The 26,590-nt window shown below is 42.7% G+C and overlaps 1 protein-coding gene across 1 annotated transcript in view; it reads left to right on the forward strand.

The window, feature by feature from the left end:
• The first annotated feature begins 16,245 nt into the window (after positions 1–16,245).
• Positions 16,246–26,590, forward strand: part of NUP93 (nucleoporin 93) — a 113,011-nt gene continuing 102,666 nt past the window's right edge. The window contains exon 1 of the mRNA XM_510982.8: positions 16,246–16,398. The gene's annotated coding sequence lies outside the window, so the exon portion shown is untranslated. The remainder of the gene's footprint in view (positions 16,399–26,590) is intronic.

Below are 26,590 nucleotides of genomic sequence, written 5' to 3' on the forward strand. Positions count from 1 at the left end.
TGCTGGGCAGACAAAGGTTAACGTGCTAACAGGTTCAGTGTTTGGTGAAGGTCTGGTTTCTGTTCCAAGATGGCACCTTGGACACTGTCTCCTCACATGGCAGAAGGCAGAAGGACAAGACAAAAACAAGCCAAAAAGGCCTAACTAGTTCCCTGCAGCCTCTATAAATGTCATTGTTGTCAACAGGTGTAATGAAACAATGGGCTAAGCCCTGCCCAGCCAAACCCACAGCACAGAAATTATTCCTGTTCTGATCAGGTTGTTGTAGTTCTTTTATTCATTGCACACGTATAGTAATGGCTTATTCTACACAGGGCTTTGCTTGAAGTGAACATATTTTCATTTTATTTGTGGTAATTAATTTCAGGAAAAACAAAATAGAAAAGTTGATTTTTGCCAGCATAGATTTTCAAAAAACAGCAGAGAATTTGGTTATTTAAAAAATGAAGACCATGACCAGGTGTGGTGGCTCAGGCCTGTAATCCCAGCATTTTGGGAGGCTGAAGCAGGCAAATCATGAGGTCAAGAGTTTGAGACTAGCCTGGCCAACATGGTGAAACCCCGTCTCTATTAAAAATACAAAAAATTAGCTGGACATGGTGGTGCCTGCCTGTAATCCCAGCTACTCAGGAGACTGAGGCAGGAGACTCTCTCAAACCCGGGAGGCAGAGGTTGCAGTGAGCCGAGATCGCGCCACTGCACTCCAGCCTGGGCAACAGTGCAAGACTCTTGTCTCAAAAAAAAAAAAAAAATTAAGACCATATTGGAATAAAAACTCTTCCTTCACACCTCTGAATTTTTATCTTTTTTTGAGACAGTGTCTCCCTCTGTCGCCCAGGCTGGAGTCCAGTGGCACGATCTCAGCTCACTGCAGCCCCAACTTCCTCAGGCCAAGGAATCCTCTTGCTTGAGCCTCCCATGTAGCTGGGACTACAGGCAGATGCCACCAAGCCCAGCTAATTTTAAAACATTTTTTGTAGAGACAAGTCTCACTATGTTGCCCAAGCTCGTCTTGAACTCCTGGCCTTAAGCAATCCTCATGCCTTGGCCTCCCAAAGTGCCAAGATTACAGGCATGAGCCACCGCACCTGGCCACATACTTCCCAATTTTAACTGAACCATGAAACTAAAAATCAGACTTCTCATAATACAAAATCAAATACATTACAAAAAGTAAATGCTGTGAAGACACTTAGGGATTAAAAAAGCACGTAAACATACTTTTCCATGAAAAGCAATTACAACATTGTCAGCCAGATGGATAAAGAAAGTTTTGGTTTTGCCTGCGCATCCTCTCTTTCCTGACTTTTTGCTTGACTTTTTCACGATTTTAAAAAATTATTTCTTATTCTAAAAAAGAATGAGACCTCTAAGACAGCCATCAACCAGGGGGCTACAGCCTCCAGCTTGTGTGTCCCACGGTTTTCAGAACTGTGGTGTTGGTTTACTGAAGTCTGAGTTCTGCCCAGTGGCCAGCATTGGGCACAGTCTTATCCCTCAAGGCTGATAAGATCTAGACAGTTACATTACAGAACAGCTGAACTGGCTGACCCCCAAGAGAGGTCATGTATAGGAGCTGGTCTTCCCTGCTATGCCACACATGCCAGTGTTAGCCCCAGTTTGGGTCAAATTTGAGTTAAGACTCTGCTTCAAGCAATTGGATAACTTGTGTGATTGGAGCCTCCATTCTGAGAGTCTCCTGGCAGCTCATTCAGGACCTTTTTAAACTAACATTCACCGAACACCCACTAATGGACACAAAGCCTTCAAGGGCTTCCATTCTAGTGAAATTTATGCACAAAACAAAAATTGCGCCTGTAATCCCAGGGAAGCGGAGGCAGAAGAATCACTTGAGGGAGTTTGAGACCAGCCTGGGCAACATAGTAAGACCGCATCTCAACAAAAAATTTTTAAAAATAACTGGGCATGGTGGGTATGTGCCCATAGTCCTAACTACTCCAGAGGTGAGGCAGGAGGATTGTTTGAGCCCAGGAGTGTGAGGTTACAGTGAGCTATGATTGCACCACTGCACTCCAGCCTGGGTAACACAGCAAGACCGTGTCTCTAAAAAATAAAAATAAAAAATTGCAACTTTTTATGATGTGTGTAGGGTACTTGACAGCTTTGCACTGGTGGGGCGAGGAGACCTCTACTCAATTCTAGAATACTGGGGCCACTGGCCTTGCCAAAAATAAAATGGTTAACACTTACTGAGCACCTACCATATGCAAAACTCTGTTCTAAGTCTTTAACATGTATTAAGTAGCTCAATCCTTGTAACAACCTTTCATGGTGGGTTACCATTATCTCCATAAGAATACCCACAATGTGAAAGAAGTAAATCCCTGGAAGGTAAACGGGGAGAGGTTCTTGGTATAGTTACCAAAGAAGGGTGTTGGAAGGCCCCAAAGCCAGCTGTGTTCACTACTGTTCTCCACACTGGTTTGCTGATATTAATTTTCTTCTGGGTTTGCAGAGAAGGACTAAGTTTTCTGATTTCTTTCTTTCTCTCTCTTTCTTTTTTTCTTTCTCTCTTTCTCTCTCTCTCTGTCTCTTTCTTTTTGAGACAGAGTCTCTCTCTGTCACCCAGGCTGGAGTGCAGTGGTGTGATCTCAGCTCACTGCAACCTCTGCCTCCCAGGTTCAAGCGATTCTTGTGCCATAGCCTCCCAAGTAGCTGGGATTACAGGTGCCTACCACCATGCCCAGCTAATTTTTGTATTTTTAATAGAGATGGGGTTTCACCATGTTGGCCAGGCTGGTCTCAAACTCCTGACCTCAAGTGATTCACCCTCCTCAGCCTCCCAAAGTGTTGGGATTACAGGCGTGAGCCACCGTGCCTGGCCTAAGTCCTCTGATTTCTAAGAGTGGCAATAGCTACAAGTCTGTTTCTGTTTTCTACTTTCACTCTTGGGGACACTTTTCTTTTATCATTTAAGTTTTTTTTCTTGAAACTCCAGCTGCAAATACATTTAATAATCAACCACAAGAGAGCCCTTGACAGATGGGCCTTGAAACAGATGGCTCCATTGAAAGGCGGCAATTAAAATTGGAGGGTAATTTGAACCAATCAAGAAGATGGGGTCTCTTGGAGGCAAAGTTTCTACAAAAACCGAAACCATATCCTCCAAGCTCCTTTGGTACATTTTTCACCCACAGATGAGCCTTCCTGGGAGTGGATCCAACTTTTTTAAACATCTGGAATGTTGAAAAGGAAGAGAGAGAAGCCCTTGGGCCTTGTCAATCAAATTCACTTTTCTTTTGGCAAATTCAGCATCAGTGACAAATTGTGCAATTTGACATAAACAAAGTTGATAGATGTCGGCAAAGCTGTTTTTAAACAGCAGCAATGGAGAGATGTGTAGGATGGGGATTTTTCTCATTCAACAGTCAGTATGTTTAATAACAAATAAAACAACCAGATGTTGAAAAAAAAACCTACCACCTTGACAATGTCATCTGATAGTCAGCTGCTGCTGATTAATGAGTGTGGGATATATTCCAATCTCAATTCAGAAAGCTGGCAGAAATGTCCATGTAAGGACTTCTCTGGATAATTCCTTAATAGAGTTAACGAAGGGCTCTAAATTCACCTTGGAGGCTTTCTTGAGATAAAAAGCACTGGCCTTGATTTTTATTATTTTATTTTTTTATTTTTATTTTGAGGCAGAGTCTCACTCTGTTGCCCACACTGGAGTGCAGTGATGCAATCTCGGCTCACTGCAACCCCTTCCTCCTGGGTTCAAGTAATTCTCATGCCTCAGCCTCCCGAGTAGCTGGGACTACAGTCTGCACCACCACACCTGGCTGATTTTTGTATTTTTAGTAAAGATGGGGTTTCACCATGTTGGCCAGGTTGGTCTCGAACTCCTGACCTCAAGTGATCCACCTGCCTTGACCTCCCAGAGTGCTGGGATTACAGACATGAGTCACTGTGCCCAGATTGGCCTTGATTTCAGAAGACTTGAGTGCAAGTCCTGGTCTGCCACTCTTTCCTTATATGACTTGGGTAAGTCATTCAATCCCCTTGGAGCTTAGGTTCCCCATAGGATACATAATGATGATAAACTCTGCCCTGTCTACTCCTAAGTTATTGCAAGGCTCAAGTGGAATAATTGCTGTCAATCACTTTTTCCTTAATTTAAAATTTTTGAGAAATAATTACATCCAGTAAAATGCACAAATCTTAAGTGTACAGCTTAATAAATTTTTATGGCCATGGCCACTGGCTCACACCTGTAATCCCAGCACATTGGGAGGCTGAGGTGGGCAGATTGCTTGAGTCCAGGAGTTGGAGACCAGCCTGGGTGACATGGTGAAACCTCGTCTCTACAAAAAATACAAAAATTAGCTGGGCGTGGTGGCCTGCACCTGTAGTCCCAGCTACTTGGGAGGCTGAGGTGGGAGGTTAGCTTGAGCCGGGGAGGCAGAGGTTGCAGTGAGCTAAGATCATACCATTGCACTCAAGCCTGGGTGACAGAGTGAGACCCTACTTCAAAAAAAATACATTAAATAAATACACAAATAGGGCCGGGTGCGGTGGCTCACGCCTGTAATCCCAGCACTTTCGGAGGCAGAGGTGGGTGGATCACGAGGTCAGGAGATCGAGACCATCCTGGCTAACATGGTGAAACCCCGTCTCTACTAAAAAACCAAAAAATTAGCCCAGCGCAGTGGCGGGTGCCTGTAGTCCCAGCTACTCGGGAGGCTGAGGCCAGAGAGTCACTTGAACCTGGGAGGCAGAGCTTGCAGTGAGCCAAGATTGCACCACTGCACTCCAGCCTGGGTGACAGAGCGAGATTCCATCTCAAAAAAATAAATAAATAAATAAATACACAAATAGATAAATAAGTAAATTTTTGCGTATGTATACTCCTATGTTGCCACTCAGCTCAAGATATAGAATATTTCTGACACCTCAAAAAGTTCCCTGTGCTCTTTCCTGGCCCATAGTTTCAAGGAACAATTATTCTCACCTCTATCACTAGAGATAAGCTTGCTTGTTCTTGAATTTGAGATAAGTCGAATCTCATAGTATGTATTCTTTTATGTCTGGCTTTCAATTGACATAGGTTTTGGGGATTCATTTCTATTGGTGCAGCAGTCAGTGGTATGTTCCTTTCCATTGCTGAGTAGTGTTCCACTGGGTGGCTATTCCAGTTTGTTTATCCATTTTTCTCCTGTGGGTAGACATCTGAATTGTTTCCAGTTTGGGATTATTATGAATAAAGCTGCCATTAACAAAAGACCATGAGATCTGCAGAGGAAGAGGGAGAGCTTTATTTTCTCTCTCTACATATATGGAAAACAATCTGCAGAATGGGGAGGCACAGTCTTCAGCATAAGTGAAAGCTTACCCTGGGAAGAATAAAGGTAGAGTCTGGCCTCAGTAGGGAAAATTCTCAATTAGGTCTGCTTATACAAATGAAGGATTCAAACTGGTTCAGTTCTGATTAGTCAAAATAGTCCAGTCCTAAGCCGGGCGCAGTGGCTCATGCCTGCAATCCCAGCACTTTGGGAAGCCCAGGCGGGCAGGTCACTTGAGGCCAGGAGTTTGAGACCAGCATGACCAACATGGTGAAACCCTGTCGCTACTAAAAATATAAAAACTAGCCAGGCCTGGATTTGGGATTTGCTCTCACTATCCTTAACCCTTGGCTTCCCACAAACTCAACCAATTGCCAGGGGTTGGTGTTCTAGAGAAAGCCTGTTTGCTATCCTGGATAATGTCAAGTCACCTTCTGTGCCGCTGACATGAAACCCATCTGAAAGGCAAAGTAAGAAGCTTCCCTTTTAAGCTTTTAATGGCTTTTTTTTTTTTTTTTAAATTAAGACAGAGTCTCACTCTGTCACCCAGGCTGGAGTGCAGTGGCACAATCTTGACTCACTGCAACCTTCACCTCCTGGGTTCAAGTGATTCTCCTGCCTCAGCCTCCTGAGAGCTGGGACTACAGGTGCGTGCCACCATGCCAGCTAATTTTTGTATTTTTAGTAGAGACGGGGTTTTACCACTTTGGCCAGGCTGGTCTCAAACTCCTGACCTCAAGTGATCTCCCTGCCTCAGCCTCCCAAAGTGCTGGGATTACAGGTGTGAGCCACTTTGCCTAGCCAAAGCTTTTAATGACTTTTGAAGAATATTGCTAATCACTCATCCACAGCTCACCAAGCTTTATGTAATTTGCGACTCCCCACTAAGAAATCGTCTCTGGAAGCAGCAGCTCAAGATAGGGGGTAACAATTAGTGGAGCTGGATTCTGTTATTTAAGAAATATTTCTTGCTTTCCTTCCATGAACCACATGCTAGGTATTGTGGGGAATACCAAAGAAGGAAAGCAAGGTTCCAGACTGCAAACTATCAGGGAAAGTGACATGAATTTCGGATTGCAAAAATATTTAATATTCCATGGTGAAGGGAATATTCTATTTTATTTTTACTTTTTATTGTAGCATAATGAATAACATATGTATGGTAAAGTGCACAAATCTTAAATGTGCAGCTCAATGAATTTTTAAAAAGTGAATACATCCATGCACTCAGCATCCAGATGAAGAAATAGAACATTAAGAGATCTCAGAAGTTTCCTTCATTCCTCTTCCCAGGCAACAACCTCTCCCTGTTTCATGATAATCACTGTCCTGACATCTGTCACCATAGATTAGTTTTTCCTTACTTGAACTCTATATAAATGAAATTATACTTTTGTGTCTAGCTTTTTTTGTATGACATTATGTCTGCAAGATTCATTCATGTTGTTGCTTGAGGATGGAGTTCATTCTTTTTTTTCCTGAATTATTTTATTATATGACCACAACATAATTTATTTTTCCCTTCTTCTGTTAATGGAATTCTGGGTTGTTTCCCCTGTTGGGCTAGTACAAATAATGGTGCTATGAACATTGGTGTACATGGCTTTTAATGAAAATATGTACACATTTATGCTGAAGATAGGTAGATAGGTAAATAGATAGATAGATAGATAGATAGATGTACTAGGTCATAGAGTATGTGTATATTTAGCTTTAATATATTTTGCCAGTTTTCCCAAGTGGTTGTCCCTGTTTATAAACCCTCGGCTGCATATGATGGTCCCAGTTGCTCCACAACCTCTTGGACAGTTAGTATTGTCAGTTTTAAAGTGTAGCCATTTTCTCAACATCATTAGTTGTCATGAAAATGAAGACTAAAACCACAATGAGATACTCTGTATGTCTATTAGAATGCCTCAAATAAAGAAAAAACCTGACAATATTACGTGTGAACAAAGATTGGAGCAACAGGAACTCATACATTGCTCCTGGTGGGAATGATACAACCATTGAGAAAATAATTTGGCATTTTCTTATAAAGTTATATATATATATGCATCATATGACCCAGAATTTCCATTGCTAGGTATTTATTCAAGGGAAACGAAAACATATGTTTGCACAAAAACTTATACAAGAATTTTCACAGCAGCTTTATTCCTCATAGCCAAAAACTGGAAATAACCCCAAACATCCACCAAAATGAATGGATAAGCCAGGTGCAGTGGCTCACGCCTGTAATCCCAGCACTTTAGGAGCCGAGGTGGGTGGATCACTTGGGTCAGGAGTTCAAGACCTGCCTGGCCAACATGGCGAAACCTCATCTCTACTAAAAATACAAAAATTAGTGGAGTGTGGTGGCGCATGCCTGTAATCCCAGCTACTTGGGAAGCTGAGGCAGGAGAATCGCTTGAACCCGGGAGGCAGAAGTTGCAGTGAGCCAAGATCACACCACTGCACTCCAGCCTGGGCCACAGAGCAAGATTCTGTTTCAAAAAAACAAAACAAAACAAAGATGAATGGATAAATAAAATGTGATATATCCATATAATGAATTCTAATCATCAATAAAAAGGAATGAACTATTGATACAGACATGGACAAACATAAAAAAAATGATGCTGAGCTAAAGAAGCCAGACACGAAAGATAAAGGGTGATTACATTTACATGAAATTTAGCCAACAGGCATTGACTGCAAAGGGACATGAGGGAAACATCAGGATGATGGAAATGTTCTACGTCTTGATTGTGGTGATGGTCATACAGATATATACATGTACTAAACATATCTAAGTGTACTCTTAAAACAAGTGCATTTTATTGTGTGGAAGTATCCTCCATAAAATATCTAGTTATTCTGGTCTGACAGATATGTAGTGGTTTTTCATTATGGATTTAATTTGCATTATCCTGATGACCAACTGTGTTAAGCACCTTGCATATATTATTGGCAAGTCAGATATTGTATTAGTCAGGGTTCTACAGAGAAACACAACAAATCAGATGTGTGTGCATAGATAGATAGATAGATTGATTGATTGATTGATTGATCTAATATGATTATGAAAGTTGACAAGTCTCAAGATCTGCAGTCATCAAGCTGGAGACCCAGGACCTAGAAGAGTGGTTGGTGTAGTTCCAGTCCCAGTCTGACAGTCTCAAGACCCAGGAAGAGCTAATGTTTCAGCTTGAGTCGAAAGACAGAAAAAAAAAGCCCATGTCCCAGCTTAAAGATAGGTAGAAGGAATTCTCCGTTACTCAGCCTTTGCATTTTTCTCAGGCCTTCAACTGATTGGATGTAGCCCACCTGCATTAAGGAGGGCAATCTTGTTTACTCAGTCTACCCATGCACATGTTAATCTCATCCAGAAACACCCCCACAGACACACTCAGAATAACATTTGATGAAATGTCTGGGCATCCCATAGCCCAGTCAAGTTGACACATACAATTTAACCATCACATATCCTCTTTTGTGAAATACCTGTTTAGGTTTTTGCCCACTTCTAACAGGATCTGTCTTTTTCTTCTTGATTTATAAGAGTTCTCTATATAGTCTAGATATGAGTCTTAGATTAGTGTATTGCAAACTTCTTCCAGTGGTTTGCCTTTCACTCTCTCGGTTCCATCTAATTTATCAGTCTTTTCATTACGGTTAATGTTTACTGTGTCTTGTTTAAGAAATGTTTGCCAACCCCCAGAACCTCTAGGTCATTAAGCCTATTATCTTGTCTTTAAGAAAGTTTATTGTACTTTTTTTTTCACATTCAGGTCTATAAGCCATCTGGAATTCATTGTTGGTTTATGGTGTGAGGTAAGGATGAGATGAATGCTGCTGTTCTTTTTAAATTTTTTATAGAGCCAATAGATTCAATACCATTTATTGAAAATAGAATCCTTTCTCCACCTGAGTTACTGTTTTTAAAATCAGATAACTATATAAGTGTGGGTCTGTCTCTGGGCTCTCTATTCTGTTTCATTGGTCTATTCATTTTTTTGCCAAGATCATCCTTTTTAAATTATGACAGCTTTTAAATAAGTCTTGAAATCTTGAGGCATAAGTCCCTCTCCCACATTTTCTTCTTTAAGAATGTCTGAAAAGAATGTTTTTGGCCTTTTGCATTTTCAGATAAATTTTAGAATCAGCTTGTCAATTTCCATTAAAAATGTGCTAGGATTATGGTTGGGATTGCACTGAATCCATAAATCACTTTGGGGAGAACTGGCATCTTGAGTCTTTGATCCAAAAACATGGCTTATCTCAACATTTATTTAGGTCTTCTTGAGTTGCTCTCATTAATGCCTTGTAGTTTTTAGCATCAAAATCTTGTACATCTTTTTGTGAGGTTTAATCCTATTTATATGATTTTTATGCTAATGCAAATGATATCATTTAAAATGTTCATTTTCCAGTTATTTTTCACAAATATATAGAAATATAATTAATTTTTGTACACTGACCTTTTTTTACAGGCTTGCTAACTTCGTTAATTAATTTTAATATTTTGTCTGTAGATTATTTTGGGTTTTCTTCTTATGTATTCATGTCATCTGTCCATGATGGTGATTTTATTTTTTTCTTGCCAATCTTTATGCCTACTATTTCTCCTTCTTGCCTACTGCACTGGCTTAGACCTCTAATACAATGTTGAATATAAATGGTAACAGCTGACATCTTTGTTATGTTTATACGACTTTAGGAGAAATATTTATATTTTTCCATTAAGTGATATTTGCTGAAAGTTTTTTATAGATACCCTGCATCAGATTAAGTTCCCCTCTATCCCTACTTTGCTAAAAGTTTTTATCATAAATACATGTTGAATTGTATTAAATGCTTTTTATTGGCATCTATTAAGATAAACATTTATATTTCTCATTTATGTTGTTAGTGTGGAGAATTACATACATTTTCTAATGTTACATTCTTGGTAAAAAATAATTCTTCCTATGATCCTGATGTATTATCCTTTTGCTATATTGCTAGATTGGGTTTCTCAATATTTTATTTCAGATTTTTGCCTTTATGTTTAGTAGGGCTGTTCTTCCATTTCTTTTCTTGTAGGGTCCTGCCAGGTTTTGGAATCAAGGTTATGCCAGCCTCATTGAACTAGTTGACACGTGTTCTTATTTTTTCTGTTCTCTGGAAGAGTTCATGTAAGATTCGTATTATTTCTTCCTTAAATATTTGAAGGAATTCACCAGTGAAGACACCTGGGCCTGGAGTTTTCTGGTTTTGGTGTGTTTGTTTGATTTGGTGGTAAGTAGAAGGTGTGTTTTGAAATCTTGTCTGTCCCAGAGGCCTTGACACTTGCTGACCCCGCATAGCTCCACATGGCTGCTCCTTTGGGAATCCAGGTCTCTGCTCAGATGCCATCTCCTCAGAGAGGTCTTCCATTACTTCCCCAGCTGAAGCAGCACTCACTCCCCTCAGCTGCACTTTCTATTTTTTTTTTTTTTCTTCTTGAGACAAGGTCTCACTCTGTCGCCCAGGCTGGAGTGCAGTGGCTCAATCATAGCTCACTGTAGCCTCGACCTCCTGGTCTCAAGTGATGCTCCCACCTCAGCCCCCCAAGTAGCTGGGACTACAGACACGTGCCACACACCCGGCAAATTTTTGTATGTTTTGTAGAGATGAGGATTCGCCATATTGCCCAGGCTGGTCTCGAACTCCTGAGCTCAAGTGATCCCCAACCTTAGCCTCCCAAAATGCTGGGATTACAGGCATGAGCCACTGCCCCTGGCCCTTTCTATTTTTTTTATATACAGGCTTATCACTCCCTGAAACTAACCTTCCCCAAAATCTGTTCATTTGTTTATTGTGTGTTTGCCCTGTTAGAATGTGAGCTCCATGGGGCCAGGGATCTCATCAATTTCATTCATTCTGAATCCCCAGCACTCAGCACACAGCAGCACTCAACAAATATTTTTCAAGAGACTAAATGAAAGGAGGTCAAATGGAGGCCCTTTCCCCACAAAGTCACAAGAAGAACAATGAATCACTTTTATTTTTTATTTGAGATGGAGTCTTGCTCTGTTGCCCAGGCTGGAGTACAGGGGTGCAATCTTGGCTCACTGCAACCTCTGCCTCCTAGGTCCAAGCAATTCTCCTGCCTCACCCTCCTGAGTAGCTGGGATTACAGGTGCTCACCACCCCAACTAATTTTTGTATTTTTATTTATTTATTTTTTCACCAGGCTGGAGTGCAGTGGCATGATCTTGGCTCAGTGCAACCTCTGCCTCCCGGGTTCAAGCGCTTCTCCTGCCTCAGCCTCCCGAGTGGCTGGGACTAGACGCACGTGCCATCACAATCCAGCTAATTTTTGTATTTTTAGTAGAGATGGGGTTTCAGCATGTTGGCCAGGATAGTCTCAATCTCTTGGCCACATGATACGCCCATCTCAGCCTCCCAAAGTGCTGGGATTACAGGTGTGAGCCACCGCGCCCAGCCAAATTTTTGTATTTTTAGTAGAGACAGGATTTCACCATATTGGCCAGGCTGGTCTCAAACTCTTGACCTCAAGTGATCTGCCTGCCTCAGCCTCCCAAAGTGCCGGGATTACAGGCATGAGCCACCGTGCCCGGCTGAGCCTTACTTTAAAAAATGTTTTAATAGACATTTTTTTAGAGCAGTTTTAGGAGCACAGCAAAATTGAGCCAAAGGTATAGCGATTTTTCACATACCCCCTGCCTGTACACACGCCTAGCCTCTCCCATTACCAACATCCCCCACCAGAGTGGTACATTTCTTACAACTGATGAGCCCATTTGACGCATCATGATCACCCAGTCTGTAGTTTACATTAGGGTTTACTTTTGGTGGTGTACATTCTGTGGGTTCAAGCAAATTTGTAATGCCGTGTATCTAAAAGCCTCATCTTTTTAATAATTAAAGTTGACCATTGTCTTCATTGAACTTACACAGAAACAAAACCATGCAATATAATTCTGTATTCCTTGCCAAGTTACAATGTCATTGTGGAACAAAATGCAATGAACATGAAAATAAGACTTTCTCAGCTTCTTTGTAAATGGAACTGTTTAATATTATTTTGTTAATGGGTAGAATAAAATGTAATCTGATGGTGAAAACATTCTTCTTGACATTGTGGAAAATACCTCCCTATATTGCATGTGATGGAAAAGCAATTCGACTGGGAAAAGTTTACTGAATTAAGCTTACTGAATTCTGGCCTATTGACCTTATAACAAGCATGTTAGATGAGACGTTATAAGGGCTCAAGTAATACCTGCATCCTTCAGGATTATTTTGATTGCAAGTGATGTAAAACCTCAGTGAAATTGAGCAAAAAATAAAATTTTCTGGGTCATGCAACAAAACATTCCAGGGATAGGGTTAGCTTTAGGCACAGCTTGATCCAGAAGCTGTGTCACAATGTCACTTGAGTACAGGCTCTCTCTCCATCACTACATTGCTCTCTTCTGTATTGTCTTCCTCCCCAGACAAATTCTTCCCTTGTGGACAATAAACAAACAGGCCGGGCATGGTGGCTCATGCCTGTAATCCCAGCACTTTGAGAGGCCAAGGAGGGCAGATCACTTGAAGTCAGGAGTTCCAGACCAGCCTGGCCAATATGGTGAAACCCCGTCTCTACTAAAAATACAAAAATTAGCTGGGCGTGGTGGCATACACCTGTAATCCAAGCAACTAGGGAGCCTGAGGCACAAGAATCACTTGAACCTGAGAGGCAGAGGTTACAATAAGCCAAGATTGTGCCACTGCACTCCAGCCTGGGCAACAGAGTGTAACTCTGTCTCAAAATAAACAAACAAACAAACAAACAAAAATTTGAAAGGAATGATAATGCCTACAAAAACATCTTCACAGTTCTAATTTATTCCAGTCATAAAGATAAGTGTCTGAGCAGAACATCTTAAGAGTGCATTTTCTTGATCCTATTGGGTTATAAACCAGTTCCTGAACCAGTCCCTGTGGCCAGGGTACTGCACTACTCTGCTCTGATTGGCGAGGCCTGAGTCACATGCCACCAATCAAAACACAGGGACTGAGATTTGGGGCAGGAACGCTCCACAGGGGAGTCCAAGTGTTAAAAGACGTCCCATTAGAGAGCAAATGTCTGGTAATACGGTATAGTGCGTTGAATACACATCCCATATACTCAATGAGTTCATCTGAAGACTAAGAATATTCAAAAGCGCAATTCAACCAGACGAGAGTACAAAGGCATGTGTTTGTTTGATATCATCATGCAGCCAAAAAAGGTAGAGTTATACACTTGGTATGTATAGAAGACATGCAAAATCTGTGTTACAATACAGGGTTCCATCAAATACTTCCTTTGAAAAACAGGATTCTGTTAAATAATGTTTGGGACCCAGTAGGACTAAATGAGGGAAGGTAAGGACTCTCCACCACCACCCAGCTCCCTTTTAAGTAGGAAAGAGCTTGAAAATCCCCACCTCTGAGAAAGGGGCCTTGCGGGGGCTCTGGGGCACATCTCAGAACAATTCTCAAGGCAAAGGCTCTTGAAAGATTCTGAGCTCAGATAAAGTGATGTTTAAGGAAGCTCTTCTGGCAAGGCATGAGCCAATGCACCCAGTTCTCTTAAAAACAAGAAAACAAAAAACAAACCAAAAAAAACAAATAATATATTGTTTATGCACAGATACATTTGTGATAAAACTATAAAACATTGGAATGATAAATATGAAATGTCAGTTTGTGGTTATCTCTGGGGATAGGAAGGTATATGGGAAGACCATCTGGAAAACTGCAAGGTTTTTTAAGATGAGGTGTCACTCTGTTGCACAGGCTGGAGAACAGTGGCACGACCAGGGCTCACTGCAGCCTTGACCTCCTGGGCTCAGGTGATCCTCCCACCTCAGCCTCCCCAGTAGCTGGGACTACAGCTGCACACTACCATGCCCAGCCAATTTTTTTGTATTTTTTGTAGAGACAGGGTTTCACCATTTTGCCCAGGCTGGTCTTGAACTCTGAGGCTCAAGCTACCCTCTTGCCTCAGCCTCCCAAAGTGCTGAGATTGCAGGCGTGAACCACTGCGCCTGGCCACTTTTTCCATTTAACATTATGTTTCCAAGATTCATCCATGGTGTATCTGTGGCTGAAGCACACTCATTTTTCACTGCTGTGTAATGCTCCATTGCCTAATATCCCACAATTTATTTATCCTTTTTTTTTTTGGTTAACAGATATTTGGCTTGTTTCAAGTTTTTTGCTAATATGAACTGTGCTGCTATGAAGATTCTTGCTTATAACTCCTGATGCATATGTGTAAGAGTTTCTCTAGGGCATATATCTAGGAGTTGAATTGCTGGGTTTTACAATGTAGAAATATTCAGCTTTAAAAGCCAAGTGTCCGGAATTTTCATTTGGCAATATTGCACAAGCATTTGTCTATGTCATTAAAAGTTCTTTTTTTTTTTTTTTTTTTACATAAAGGAAAAGCAAGGTAAAAGTATAAAACATTATTCAGATGCAAGATACTATTATCTTTGTGGATATTCTCTGACCATAGCGGGGTCTGGTTACATATATAATAGCTTCAGGGCAAAGGCCACATTCATACATATTGTTAATCAGCACCAATTATTTATAGAGAACTCACAATATGCTGGTGTGAGGTATTAAAAATAAACAAAGCTGGACACTAGTTGCTATAGACTTCTTAATGTTTGTGTCCTCCCCCTTCAAATTTATATGTTGAAACTCTGCCCTCCATTGGGATGGTATTAAGAGGGGAGGACTTTGGTAGGTGATTGGGTCATGAGAGTGAAGCCCTCATGAATGGGATTAGACCCCTAATAAAAGAAATATTGGAGAGCTCCCCTCACCCTTCTGTGTGTGGTTACAGGGAGAAGAGTGCTATATTAGTCCGTTCTCATGCTGCTGTGAAGAAATACCTGAGACCAGGTCATTTATAAAGAAACGAGGTTTAATTGACTCACAGTTCCGCATGGCTGGGGAGGCCTCAGGAAACTTACAATTATGGTGGAAGGCACATGTTCACAGGGCAGCAGGACAGAGAATGAGTGCAAGCAGGGGAAATGCCAAACGCTTATAAAACCACCAGATCTCATGAGACTTACTATTGTGAGAACAGCATGCCAGAAACTGCCCCCCATGATCTGGTTACCTCCACCTGGTCTCACCCTTGATATGTGGAGATTATGGGGATTATAATTCAAGGTGAGATTTGGGTGGGGACACAGAGCCAAACCATATCAAGTGCTATCTATGAATTAGGAGGCAGGCCCTCAGCAGACACTGAATCTGCGGGTGCTTTAATCTAAGGCTTCCCAGCCTCTAGAACTGTGAGAAAAAAATTTCTGTTGTGTATAAGCCATCATATGGATGAGTCTGACCCCACTTGTCCCTACTCACCATCTTCCAGCCGCACACCCCTTCTTTCTAGTCTCCAAACACTAAGCTGGCTTCCCCTGGAGACTTCACTCTTGTTCCCTCTGCCTGGAATTCTTTGAAGCCAGAACTTTGCAAGCCCCATCCTTTCTCATCCTTCTTTACTCAGCTCAAGACGTCGCCATCTCAGAAAGGCCTCCCTTCAACATCCAAGCATTCTCTCTCCCATCACCCTGTTTTTTCTTCATAGCTCTTCTTGCAAAGTGCAGTTATTTATTACATTTTTGTTTCCCCTGCCAACCTGGTAACTCAATGAGGGCAGCGATCTTGTCTGACGTGGTCGCTACCGTGTTGCCAGTTCCTAGACTAAGGCCTGGCCCTTGGATGGCGCTCAAGAAGGAGTAAGAAATTCCTTTAACTTAGGGAATTCTGGAATCGCTTTTTCCCGGCAGAGCCGACTCTAACCAAGTGGGAAAGGCGAGGTCCGTGGCTGCCTGTGGCCCAGGGGTGACGGTTTGGCCCAAGGCCCCACCTCCGCCCCGCCCCCGGCCCCGCCCCTGTTCTTGTCCTCCCCCACGGGTCTCCATAAAGTTCACTTGGCGTCGCACCGCGCGAGGGCTTCTGGGAGCGGCCAGCCTTGGCCAATCAGGAAGCGGGGGAGAGCGGCGCGAGAAGCGGCGGCCGCGTCCTCAAGCCGGCACCTGAGCGGCGGAGACGGCTGTAGCACAAGGTAAGGGTGTGTCTGGTCGCGTCCTTGCGACCCTGGGCTTGTCCTTGAACCCAGGACCCCGTGACGGGGTGGAGCGCCGTCCCCACGCTCGGAACCCCGCCGCTCACACTTCCCGTTCTCCTCATGGCAGCCGGGCACGCCTGACGCCGGCGACACAACGCCTTGTCGAGCCGCCCCCGAGGCTTGGAGTCGGGCTGCATCCCTGGGGGTGCCTTTCATTCGTCCACTTTCTGAATGCAGAACCTAGGCCTCCCGACTCCCCCTTCCCCACTGTGGTGCCCTCGCGCCACCCCCCTGCCCTCACCTCCACCTCGTGCCCCGCGAGCCCACCCTGCCTAAGCCTGCGCCACAACGCCCCGCCTGCTTACCTTCTTGACCGTGCCCTGCCTGCTTGCCTACGCCTCGTGGGCACACCCTGTAGGGAGGCGTTGCTCTGCGAGGGAAGGGGTCTTTGGGGCGAGGGGAACTTCTCCCAACCCTTGGCTTACCTTTTGTACATCCAGGAGGATGCTGGTGATTGGAACCCAGGGGTGGTCCGCCCTTCTCTGTGCTTACTCCATCCCGTTCCCTGCAGAGGCGATGCCCAAGTTCACTGGGTTTCTTTTGAAAAAATTATGGGGCCGACCCCATGGGTCCTTGGTGAAAGTATGAAAGACACGTTGACAGAGCCTCTGGTCTGGATTTTCCCTTCTGCTAGACGTGGGAAGGAGGTTTTATTTATTTAATTTTTATTTTGACCGAGTTGTCTTTCAGCAAAAGCGAGGGTCACCTTTTTGTATTCTTTCCAGGGTATGTGGGAGGGTATCCTCGGTCATCCTAGCTTTTCTTCTTTATTTTTTTTTCTTTAAATTCTCCTTTGTGCATTTGTGTTTGCAATATTTTTATTTTCATTGATGGTGATTTCATAGCATTAAATACCTACATATCAGAGGCTAACAGATTCCGTATTTATATCTCCATCGCAGGCCTCACCCCTGACCTTTATCCAGCCACCCACTTAATATCTCCACTGAGATGGGTTATAGGCAACTCAAATTAAACATGCCAAGAGAGGGCTAGCAAGCTCCCCTTCATTACTCTCCCCAAACTGCTCCTGTTGCCTTTTTTTTCTCATGTCAATAATAGGAAAGACCTTGGCTAATAACCTTTGAGCCATCGTTGACTGCTGTCTTTCTTTTTCTTTTCTTTCCTTTTTTTTTTTCTTTTGAGACAGTCTCCCTCGGTCGCTCAGTCTGGAGTGCAGTGGTGCGATCTCGTGTCATCGTGTGACTGCAACCTCTGCCTCCCAGGCTCAAGCGATTCTCCTACTTCGGCCTCCCAAGTAGCTGGGATTACAGGCGTGTACCACCTCACCTGGCTAATTTTTGTATTTTTAGTACAGACAGGATTTCACCATGTTGGCCAGGCTGGTCTTGAACTCCTGGCCTCAAGTGATCCGCCCATTTCGGCCTCCCACAAAAGTGTTGGAATTACAGGTGTGGGCCACCACACCCAGCCTTCTGTTTTTCACGCCACAAATAATACTTGCCACCCTGGGCCAGGTCACCACCTCTGGTTTGGATTATTGAAATAGTTTCCCATTTGGTCTTCCTGCTTCTGTCCTGGCCCCTGTTTTTTGCACAGCAGCTAGAGGGATCTTTTTAAAACACAGGCTGTCAGATCGTATCATTCCTTTACTTAAAAGAAAAAAAAAATCCCTCCAATGGGTCCCCATCTCATTAATAATGATAGACAAACCCCTTTACAGTGAGCTATAAGGCTTTACATAATCTGACCCACTGTTACTTTCCCAGTCTCATTTTCTGCTCCCTCCCTTTCCAAACGTCAGACATGCTTTAGCCTCAGGGCATTTGTGCTTGCAAGTTAATATCCATGTAGTTTGCACTCACTTCTTCCAGGTCTTCACTAGGGAGGCACCTAGTGAAGCTTTCCCCATTTCCCGCCTCCCTTCATTGCTTTAGTTGTTCTTAGCACTTATATTTCACGTATTTTTCTTGTGTATTGTTGTCTTCCCCCTGTAGAATGTGAGTGAGGGGATTTTTATCTGTTTTGTTCACTGATGTGTTCCTAGCACCTAGGTCTGGCACACAGTAGGTGCTCAAAAAATATGAACTAGATGAATGTTACTGGCACTCTCGCAGGCATGGGGATGCAGTGGTGAATGAGACAGGCCTGCCCTCATTGAACTGATAAGCCTATGGAGGGTACCACTAGCAATAAAAGCACAGATAGGAAGTGTGATGTCAGGGCTGTTTCTTAAAGGAGGACAGGGATATTTGAATAGAGACCTGCTTGAAATGAATGAGCAGGTCATGGGACTATCTGAGAGCATTGCTGGTAGTGGGTAGAGCAGGTGCAAAGACCCTACAGTGTGAGCAGCTGGAGATGTGGTGAGCCTGAGGGTCTGAACCAGCCTCTTGATAGACTGATGTAGAAAATAAGGTTGACAGAAAGATGGATGTGCCAAGGAGGGGGACAGGTTGGAGCAAAGATCCGAAGGTGAGAGGGCCCACTCCTCATGAAAAAGTTTATTTAAAGAATATGGAGTTAGAGGGAAGATCTTTCACTGGTGTGTTCAGGGAACAGGTCACTTTAATTCAACAAATATGTATCTGATCCTATTATGTGCCAGACTTAATGCTGAGGACTCAGAGTTGAGCATCTGTGGACCTTACCCTATAGGAAATTTGCCACTAGAGAGGGAGACATATGTGTGATGAAATAATCACAACTGCTGCACTAGGGAAGAACAGTATAGAAGATTCAGAGTAGTGTGGGAGGGGTTGGCATAGGTGGGACTTTCCCAGCTGGCTGCAGCATACATAGGAGTTCCCCATGTGACAAGATAGGGGTGGGGATGTGTTATAGAGAGTGTGTACTTAGCATGTACAGGAGTATGAAGGGAGGAAACAGGCACCCCAAAGAATAGAGAATTGCTAGGGTATATAATTGGGGGAAGGCAGCAAGGGATGAGGATAGTAAGGGTGGCAGTGTCTGTTCTATGGAGAGCACCCTTTATAGCTCTGTCAAAACATGAGCATCTTATTCTGTAGGGGATGGAAGGTGTCCCTGATGGACTTAAGGCAGGAAAGCATTTCAGAAAGACCTCCCTTACCATGGGGAGGTTGATTGGAGGAACAAGAAGGCTTAGTCGGCGTGCAAGTCAGAGAAGGGGCGAGAGATGAGGGTATGACTTTGCAAAAGGTTTGAGAAGTAGATCTTGAGATTGGCTGAGTGTTGAGGAGGTGAAAGGGGCGCTGGGGTGACTCGAAGGTGGTTCCTGGCTTACCTGACTGTGTGCTAATTGTTTTACCAAAAGAGACTGGGAACCCACGAGAAGGAAGCATTGTTGGTGGCAGTGGCTAAGGAGAGAGAAGTGATGAGTCTGATTTGGGACATGTGTAGTTTGAGGCACCCATGAGTCATCCAGGTGTAGGTATTAGGTGGACAGTTGGAAACACTGGCTTGGGAAAAGAGTTGGGCTGGACATAGAGATATGAGAATCCCCTTTGTTTTGATAGATTAGAGTCCTCCTAGCTCACTTATTTGCCTTGTATTAATGTCTGTTAATACCTCCATCTCTTCTCCCCTGAATAACATAACGTTTGAAATATTTTATAGCTTTATACTTTTTTATAGTTTCAACAGTGTCCTCCAACAGCTAGATCCCCCATACACAGTTGCTAACAGCCAGAAGAAACTTTCTCAAACCTTGCCAAAAATTCCTACATTGATCTGTTAGGTACACCAAAGTTATAGTCTTCTCTTCCTTCCTTCATTCATTTAACACATATTTATTGAGCATTAGGTGCTGTTGTTCAGTGCACTGGGAATGGGGCTGTGGACAGACCAGACAAGGTTCCCAGACTCAAGGAGCCTGTTAGGAGACAGACAATAAATGAACAGACAGGTAGGCATGTGATGCCAGAAATTGATAACATACTACCAACGAGGTAAAACAGAAATGTGGTAGAGTGGACGGTGGGGCTGCTTTAGCTGGGGTGTGCTGAGAAGCTTCTTTAAAAAGGAAACCTTTGAGCAGAGATTTGAAGGAATTAAGGGGGTTAGCTAGGTAGGTATTTTGGAGGAGAATATTCCTGCAGATGCAGAGGAAACAGTGACTGAAAGCCCATGTCAGCAGTGTATTTAGCATATTTGAAGAAGAGTGGAAGGCCATAGGACCAAAGTACATAATCCTGGGGAAGAGTGGTAACAGAAGGAGTTGGGTCGGGGACAGTCATGTAGGCCTCACAGCACAGGGTAAGGACTTTGGATCTCAGCCTGTGAGTGACGGGGGCTATTGAAGGTTTGAGCCCCTTTAGAGGATCCTTCCCAGTGTGGTGTGGAGAACAGACTGGGAAGTGGGAGGGGACAAAGTAAGAACAGGGAGACAGGAAGCTACTGTATCACCCAGATGTGACACATGAGAGTGGCTTGCACCAGGATGATAGTGGTAGAAGAGACAAAAAGTGGGTCTGACTCATGTATATATGAATAAATGTAGTGTAGAAATGAATTGCTAATGTGGGGTATAAGAGGAGAAAAGAAGTCAAGGACAATGCCACGGTTTTAGACCTGAGCAACTTCTAGCATGAAGATACTATTTACTGAAATGAGGAAGATGGGGAAGGTCCAAGTCTTTGTTAGATGCTAGAATACGGCCTTCCTCCCCCTAACCCCTCCCACTCCATGCACCCTACTGTCTGTGCCCATCTCTATCTTTCTGACACGGCTGTTGCCCTGCTGAAAAACCTGTGTACCAGTTGGTCCCTTTGGACACCAGAGGTCTGCTGTGAGGATGACATTAGATTATACAAATAAAGCCCATAGTGGGGACTCATACACAGACAGAGCTCAGGAGATGATGTCGGGCAAATAAATGAATGGAGTAAAAGGAATTTAGATGAGGGAAAATTTCTGTAGGTAATGTGTATTGAGGAAGACCATTTGGTAGGTAGGACTTGAGTTGGTGGTAATAATGATAGCTAATGTTTATTGAGTGGTTACTTTGTGACAGGCGAGGGAGATGCAGTTATTTTTCCATTTCGCAGATGAGGCCCAGAGAGAGTAATTAATTTGCCCAAAGTCATCGAGCTAAAGAGTGAAGGAGCTGGCTGGAGCTCAGGGCTGCAGTGGAAGATTGGGTAGGTGTTTCTTTTTGGGAAAAATGGCACAGAGCAGGACATGTGCAAGGATAGTCAGGGACCAAGTAAATCAAGTGACTGGTACACAAGGTTTATTCTGGGAGGTAGAAAGTTAAAAGCAGTGTTTCACCCGGATGGATCCCTGTGAATGGGAGCCAGTGAGGTTTTTTGAGCAGGGGCAACAGCCGTGTCAGAAAGAGAGGTGGGGTTGGGCGCAGTGGCCCTCGCCTGTATTCCTAGAACTTTGGGAGGCCAAGGCGAGCGGATTACTTGAGGTCAGGAGTTCGAGACCAGCGTGGCAAACATGGTGAAACCCCAAAAATTAGCTGGGCATGGTGGTGCGTGCCTGTTATCCCAGTTACTCGGGAGGCGGAGGCAGGAGGATCGCTTGAACCTGGGAGGTGGAAGTTGCAGTGAGCTGAGATCTCATCATTGCACTCCAGCCTGGGGGACAAGAGTGAAACTCCGTCTCAAAAAAAAAAAAAAAAAGGAAGCTAGAGGTGGCCACAGAGAGTAGGGTGCATAGAGTTGGGGGCAGGGCTAGGAGGAGGAAGGCCATGTTCTAGCATGTAAGAAGGACTTAGACTTAAAGGAATGAAGGTCTGGCCTTAGGTGATAGTGATGGGGATGAAAGCAATAGTTAGAGGATGTTGCAAAAATATAAATACCCCATGCTATTTAAATCTTTTTAGGAGCTGGGTGCGGTGGCTCACGCCTGTAATGCCAGCACTTTGGGAGGCTGAGGCAGGCAGATCACCTGAGGTCAGGAGTTCAAGACCAGCCTTGCCAACATGGTGAAACACCATCTCTACTAAAAATACAAAAATTACCCTGGCGTGATGGCACGTGCCTGTAATCCCAGCTACCCAGGAGACTGAGTCAGCAGGAGAATTGCTTGAAACCGGGAGGTGGAGGTTGCAGTGAGCTCAGATCACGCTATTGCACTCCAGCCTGGGCAACAAAGCGAGATTCCATCTCAAAAATAAATAAATAAATAATCTGTTTCGGTAATGAGAGTTTGGAGAGTGAGGAATATCATATTATCTGAGTCTGTAGTATTTCGTTTCCTGAGTTTTAGTTAGAGAGTAGCAATAGTTTGGATAATGAGGAATACCTGCCTGCTTGCTATGGAAAAATGTATCTACATGTGTTTGGTTTCTGAGTCTGAGAGTGGAGGGACACCTGTAAGTAAACAATCTGAGGTAACACAGAGATGCAAAGGAACAGGCTGAGTTAGAACCTGGGAGACAGAAGCCAGGGGCAGAGGCGGAGGAGGAGTTGGGGGTGGATAACTGCATTTGGAGACATGGTGGGTGTGACAGTTATGTGCTTGAGAGGAGATGCACCAGTGGTGCCTGGAAACTCACGGTTGGAGTTTGAGTGCACGGGGGCAGGTGTGGATTTGACAGTCATTGCCATTGAGGCTTCAAGGGCAGTGGTGAGACACACACTCTGAAGTAGGGAATTTAGAGCAATATTAAAATTAACAAGTTATTAAAAATTATGTAAGATCACATATACTCATGGAAAAGAATTTGCCCTGACAAGGGAATCAAATGAAAAGTAGAAAAGTCTCCCAACTCTCACCTTGGTAATGCTAGGTTGTTTCTTGCTAAGTCAGTGCTTTGTTTCTTGCTATTCCTTCTAAAAAACTGTGAGTCAACCTTAAGTATACAGCTTAGGGAATTTTTACACATTTATTCACTTATGTGACCACTGTCCATATTGAAATATAAACCATTTCTGGTACTTTGGTCAGCTCAGATCACCATAATAAAATATCAAAATATCTGTTGTTCTGGCTTAAACAGAAATTTATTTCCTCACAGTTTTGGAGGCTGGAAGTCCGAGATCAGGATGCCAGCATAGTTGGGTTCTGGTGAGGGCCCTCTTCCTCGCTGCTCAGTGTGTAGTCAAGACCTTTCTTTGATGTGTATGTGTGGGGAGAGGTAGGTGGAGGAAAACAAGCTTTCTGGTGTGTCTAAGGGCACTTATCCCATCCTGAAGACCCCACCCACGTCACCTCATCTGAGTCTAATTACTTCCCAAAGACCCCATCTCCAAATAGCATCACATTGTGGGGTAGGGCTTCAACACAGGAATTCTGAGAGAACACAGTTCAGTCCTTAGTACCCGAAAAGCTCTGCTGTGCTTTCTCCCAATCAGCACTCCCCCTACACTCCCAAGGATAACCAGTATTCTGATCTTTAGTCCCATAGATTCATTTTTTCTGTTTTTAAGATCCATATAAATGGAGTCATACGGTGCCTTTTTTTTTTTCTTTTTGTATCTGGCTTCTTCAGCTCACTGTGATGTCTGTGAAATTCATCCATGTTCTGTGTAGTCTGTAGTTTCTTTTCCATTGCTGTGTGGTATACCAAGGTATGAATATACTGCCATAAAAAGCCCAAGTGGGATAATTCTGTAAATGCAATGGTTTTAAAATTATAATGGTAGGGACCCAGACTTTTGTTAGAATCCGCACACCTTCTGCCTCCCAAGTTGTGACAACCAAAAATGTCTCTAGCTATTGCTGAATGCCCCCTGTGGGGCAAAGTTGAGTAGCATTGGTTTAGAGAGAAGAGCCAGAGCCAGAGCCAAAGCCACAGGCCCTTTGGGGCCGACTTGGTGATCTGCCCCTGTTTATGCTAGTTGTAAGACAGAACTAGTATCATTCCTAAGGTTCTCTGTAGAGATAATTTCCATCACCACTAAAATGGGGCTGTTTCCCAGGAAGCATCAAGTAAGTTTAAAGACCGAATTAAAACATCTCACATTTGTAAATTCTTTAAGGTGAGCAGGCCCTTAGAGATCACCTGAGCAACCCCCTCATCCAGAGACGATCCAGCCCCAGGGTCAGAGGGCTGGCGTGGGATGGAGCCAAGCTGTAGTCCACAGCACTTTCTTCCCAGCTGGGCCTTCTGCTGGACAGCCAAGAGTTTATCAGAAAGTTACTATGTGGATAATTTATTTTTCTTTGTGATGCCAGGTTATTACTTCTCTTTGCTCATTGAAGAGGAAATAATACAAGTGATATTTTATGTATCAGGAAAGCTGATACTACCCATTCCTTATTGCAAACATTGAGTCACTGAGGGCAGTACTGCTACTAAATCACCCAAGTCTTTTTCTTCTGTCTAGGTTAATTTATTTTAGGTCTTTGTTTTCTCCAGAGCTTCTGAATAATGATAAGGTCTCTTTTACTTAGTCTCACAGGGCTCTAAAGCACTTTCCAACAATTTTTTTTTTCCTCTCCTCTCTCTTCCAGAGGCATCTGAAACAATGATGTCTGTCAAGATTTAATTTTTTGGGGGTTGTTGTTGTAATTGACAGCTGACAGATAATAGTAAAAAGTGGAATGATATTGTCATCTAGCTAGTTTATGTATTCAAAAGAGAGGAGAACAGAATCAGTATTAAACTTTTGATACCTTGGGTGGAGGTTTTTCTCATCAATCTTGGATGAGAAAAGAAAGAATCATTCACAAGAATGTTGAACACCATTCTTGTGTTTTACTCCTGTCATAGTCTGATTAATAAGGTTTGAGGGCAAAGTTTCTGCTTAAAATTAAATGCTAAATTTCTTTTGAATCACACCTTCATTATGGAAATCTGGATTTATAATAAAAAGCATATTTGGTAGTGGGCAATACAACATACATTTAAACATTTTAATTGTCTTCCAGAAGTTCTTACTTAATGATATAAAGTTGTGATTAAATAAGTTATAATTTGGGATTAAATATTTACTAAAAGATTTTTTGAAGCAGAGATGTTTATGATTAAATGACAAAATGTTGCCAAATTGGCAACTTGGGAAAAAAGCTAAAATAGCATTTTACAATGATATAAATCAGCAGAGTTTATAAGATAATTTTATGTATCAACAACTCCTTGAAGTAGGTAGGAATTACCATTTTTGATTGATGAGGAAATTGAGACAGAGAAATTGGGGTTTTATCTCAGAGGTAAATCAGTTTATCTGCTAGTAAATGAACAGTCTGGATTGGAACCAGGTGTTTGGGTTCACAGTGTAATCTTCTCACCCATTCCGTCTAAAATATGTTTTTATTTTCCATTTCTTTTACTGTTATTAAAAACAGTACTGTTTACTGTTATTTTACTGTTATTATTTAAAATATTGAAAATAATCAAAAATAATTATTTAAAATAATCAAAAAAGGAAGATCATTGTCAGTTGTACATTTGGAAGAAAGGATATAAATAGCAACATCTGTTACTTTCTCTGATGTATATAAAATCTCCCCCTTTGACAACATCAAAAAAAATAGCAGTGCTAACAACTGTCTTTTTTAGGTTGCATGATCTTTGAAGTTGAAAGAGACAATATTTGGGTATGTTACTACATACATTTTACTAAATTAGAATTCCTCAGTCAGTATTGTTTGATTATATTGAAATTCTGCAGGAAAATAGCTGGTGTCATCTCCCCATGCAAGTCAGTGAATGGAGAGAGATTTCTTTAACATGGAAGAAAAGACAGATGGCTTTGTCTTTGTTCTTTCATCTTTTTCTCAGCCCTTTGTATTTCTTGCATAACTGGGCTGTTTGGATTGTGGGTGATAAGGAAAAGGGAAAATTCACATGGGTTTAACATGTTGCGTTATACTTACAAAGAGCAGTGGATTCCCTTTAGCATCCTGTGCATTAGGTCAATGGGACAGGCATCATCATTTACAAAACAGATTTCTTCCCGAAATATGCTCTCCAAATGAACAGTTTAAAGAGGAAACGAGATGGCAACACACCTATTGTGTCATTCATTTTATCTTTTTAACAGTGTTTTCACACTGGGGCCTAGTTAGGGTAGCTTACTTATCAAGTCTAGCTTAAATACCTTAGGCCCAAGAGTTGGCAAACTATGGCCTATGTGCCAAATAAACTAAGAAGGGTTTTTACGTCTTTGGATCCTCGGGGGAAAAATAATCCAGAGAAAAATATTTTATAACCATGTGAAAATTATATGAAACTCAAATTTTAGTGTTCATGATTAATGTTTTATTAAAGTACAGCCACGCCTGTTGGTTT

Source organism: Pan troglodytes, chromosome 18 (genome assembly GCF_028858775.2).
Source record: "Pan troglodytes isolate AG18354 chromosome 18, NHGRI_mPanTro3-v2.0_pri, whole genome shotgun sequence".
Lineage (NCBI taxonomy): Eukaryota > Metazoa > Chordata > Mammalia > Primates > Hominidae > Pan > Pan troglodytes.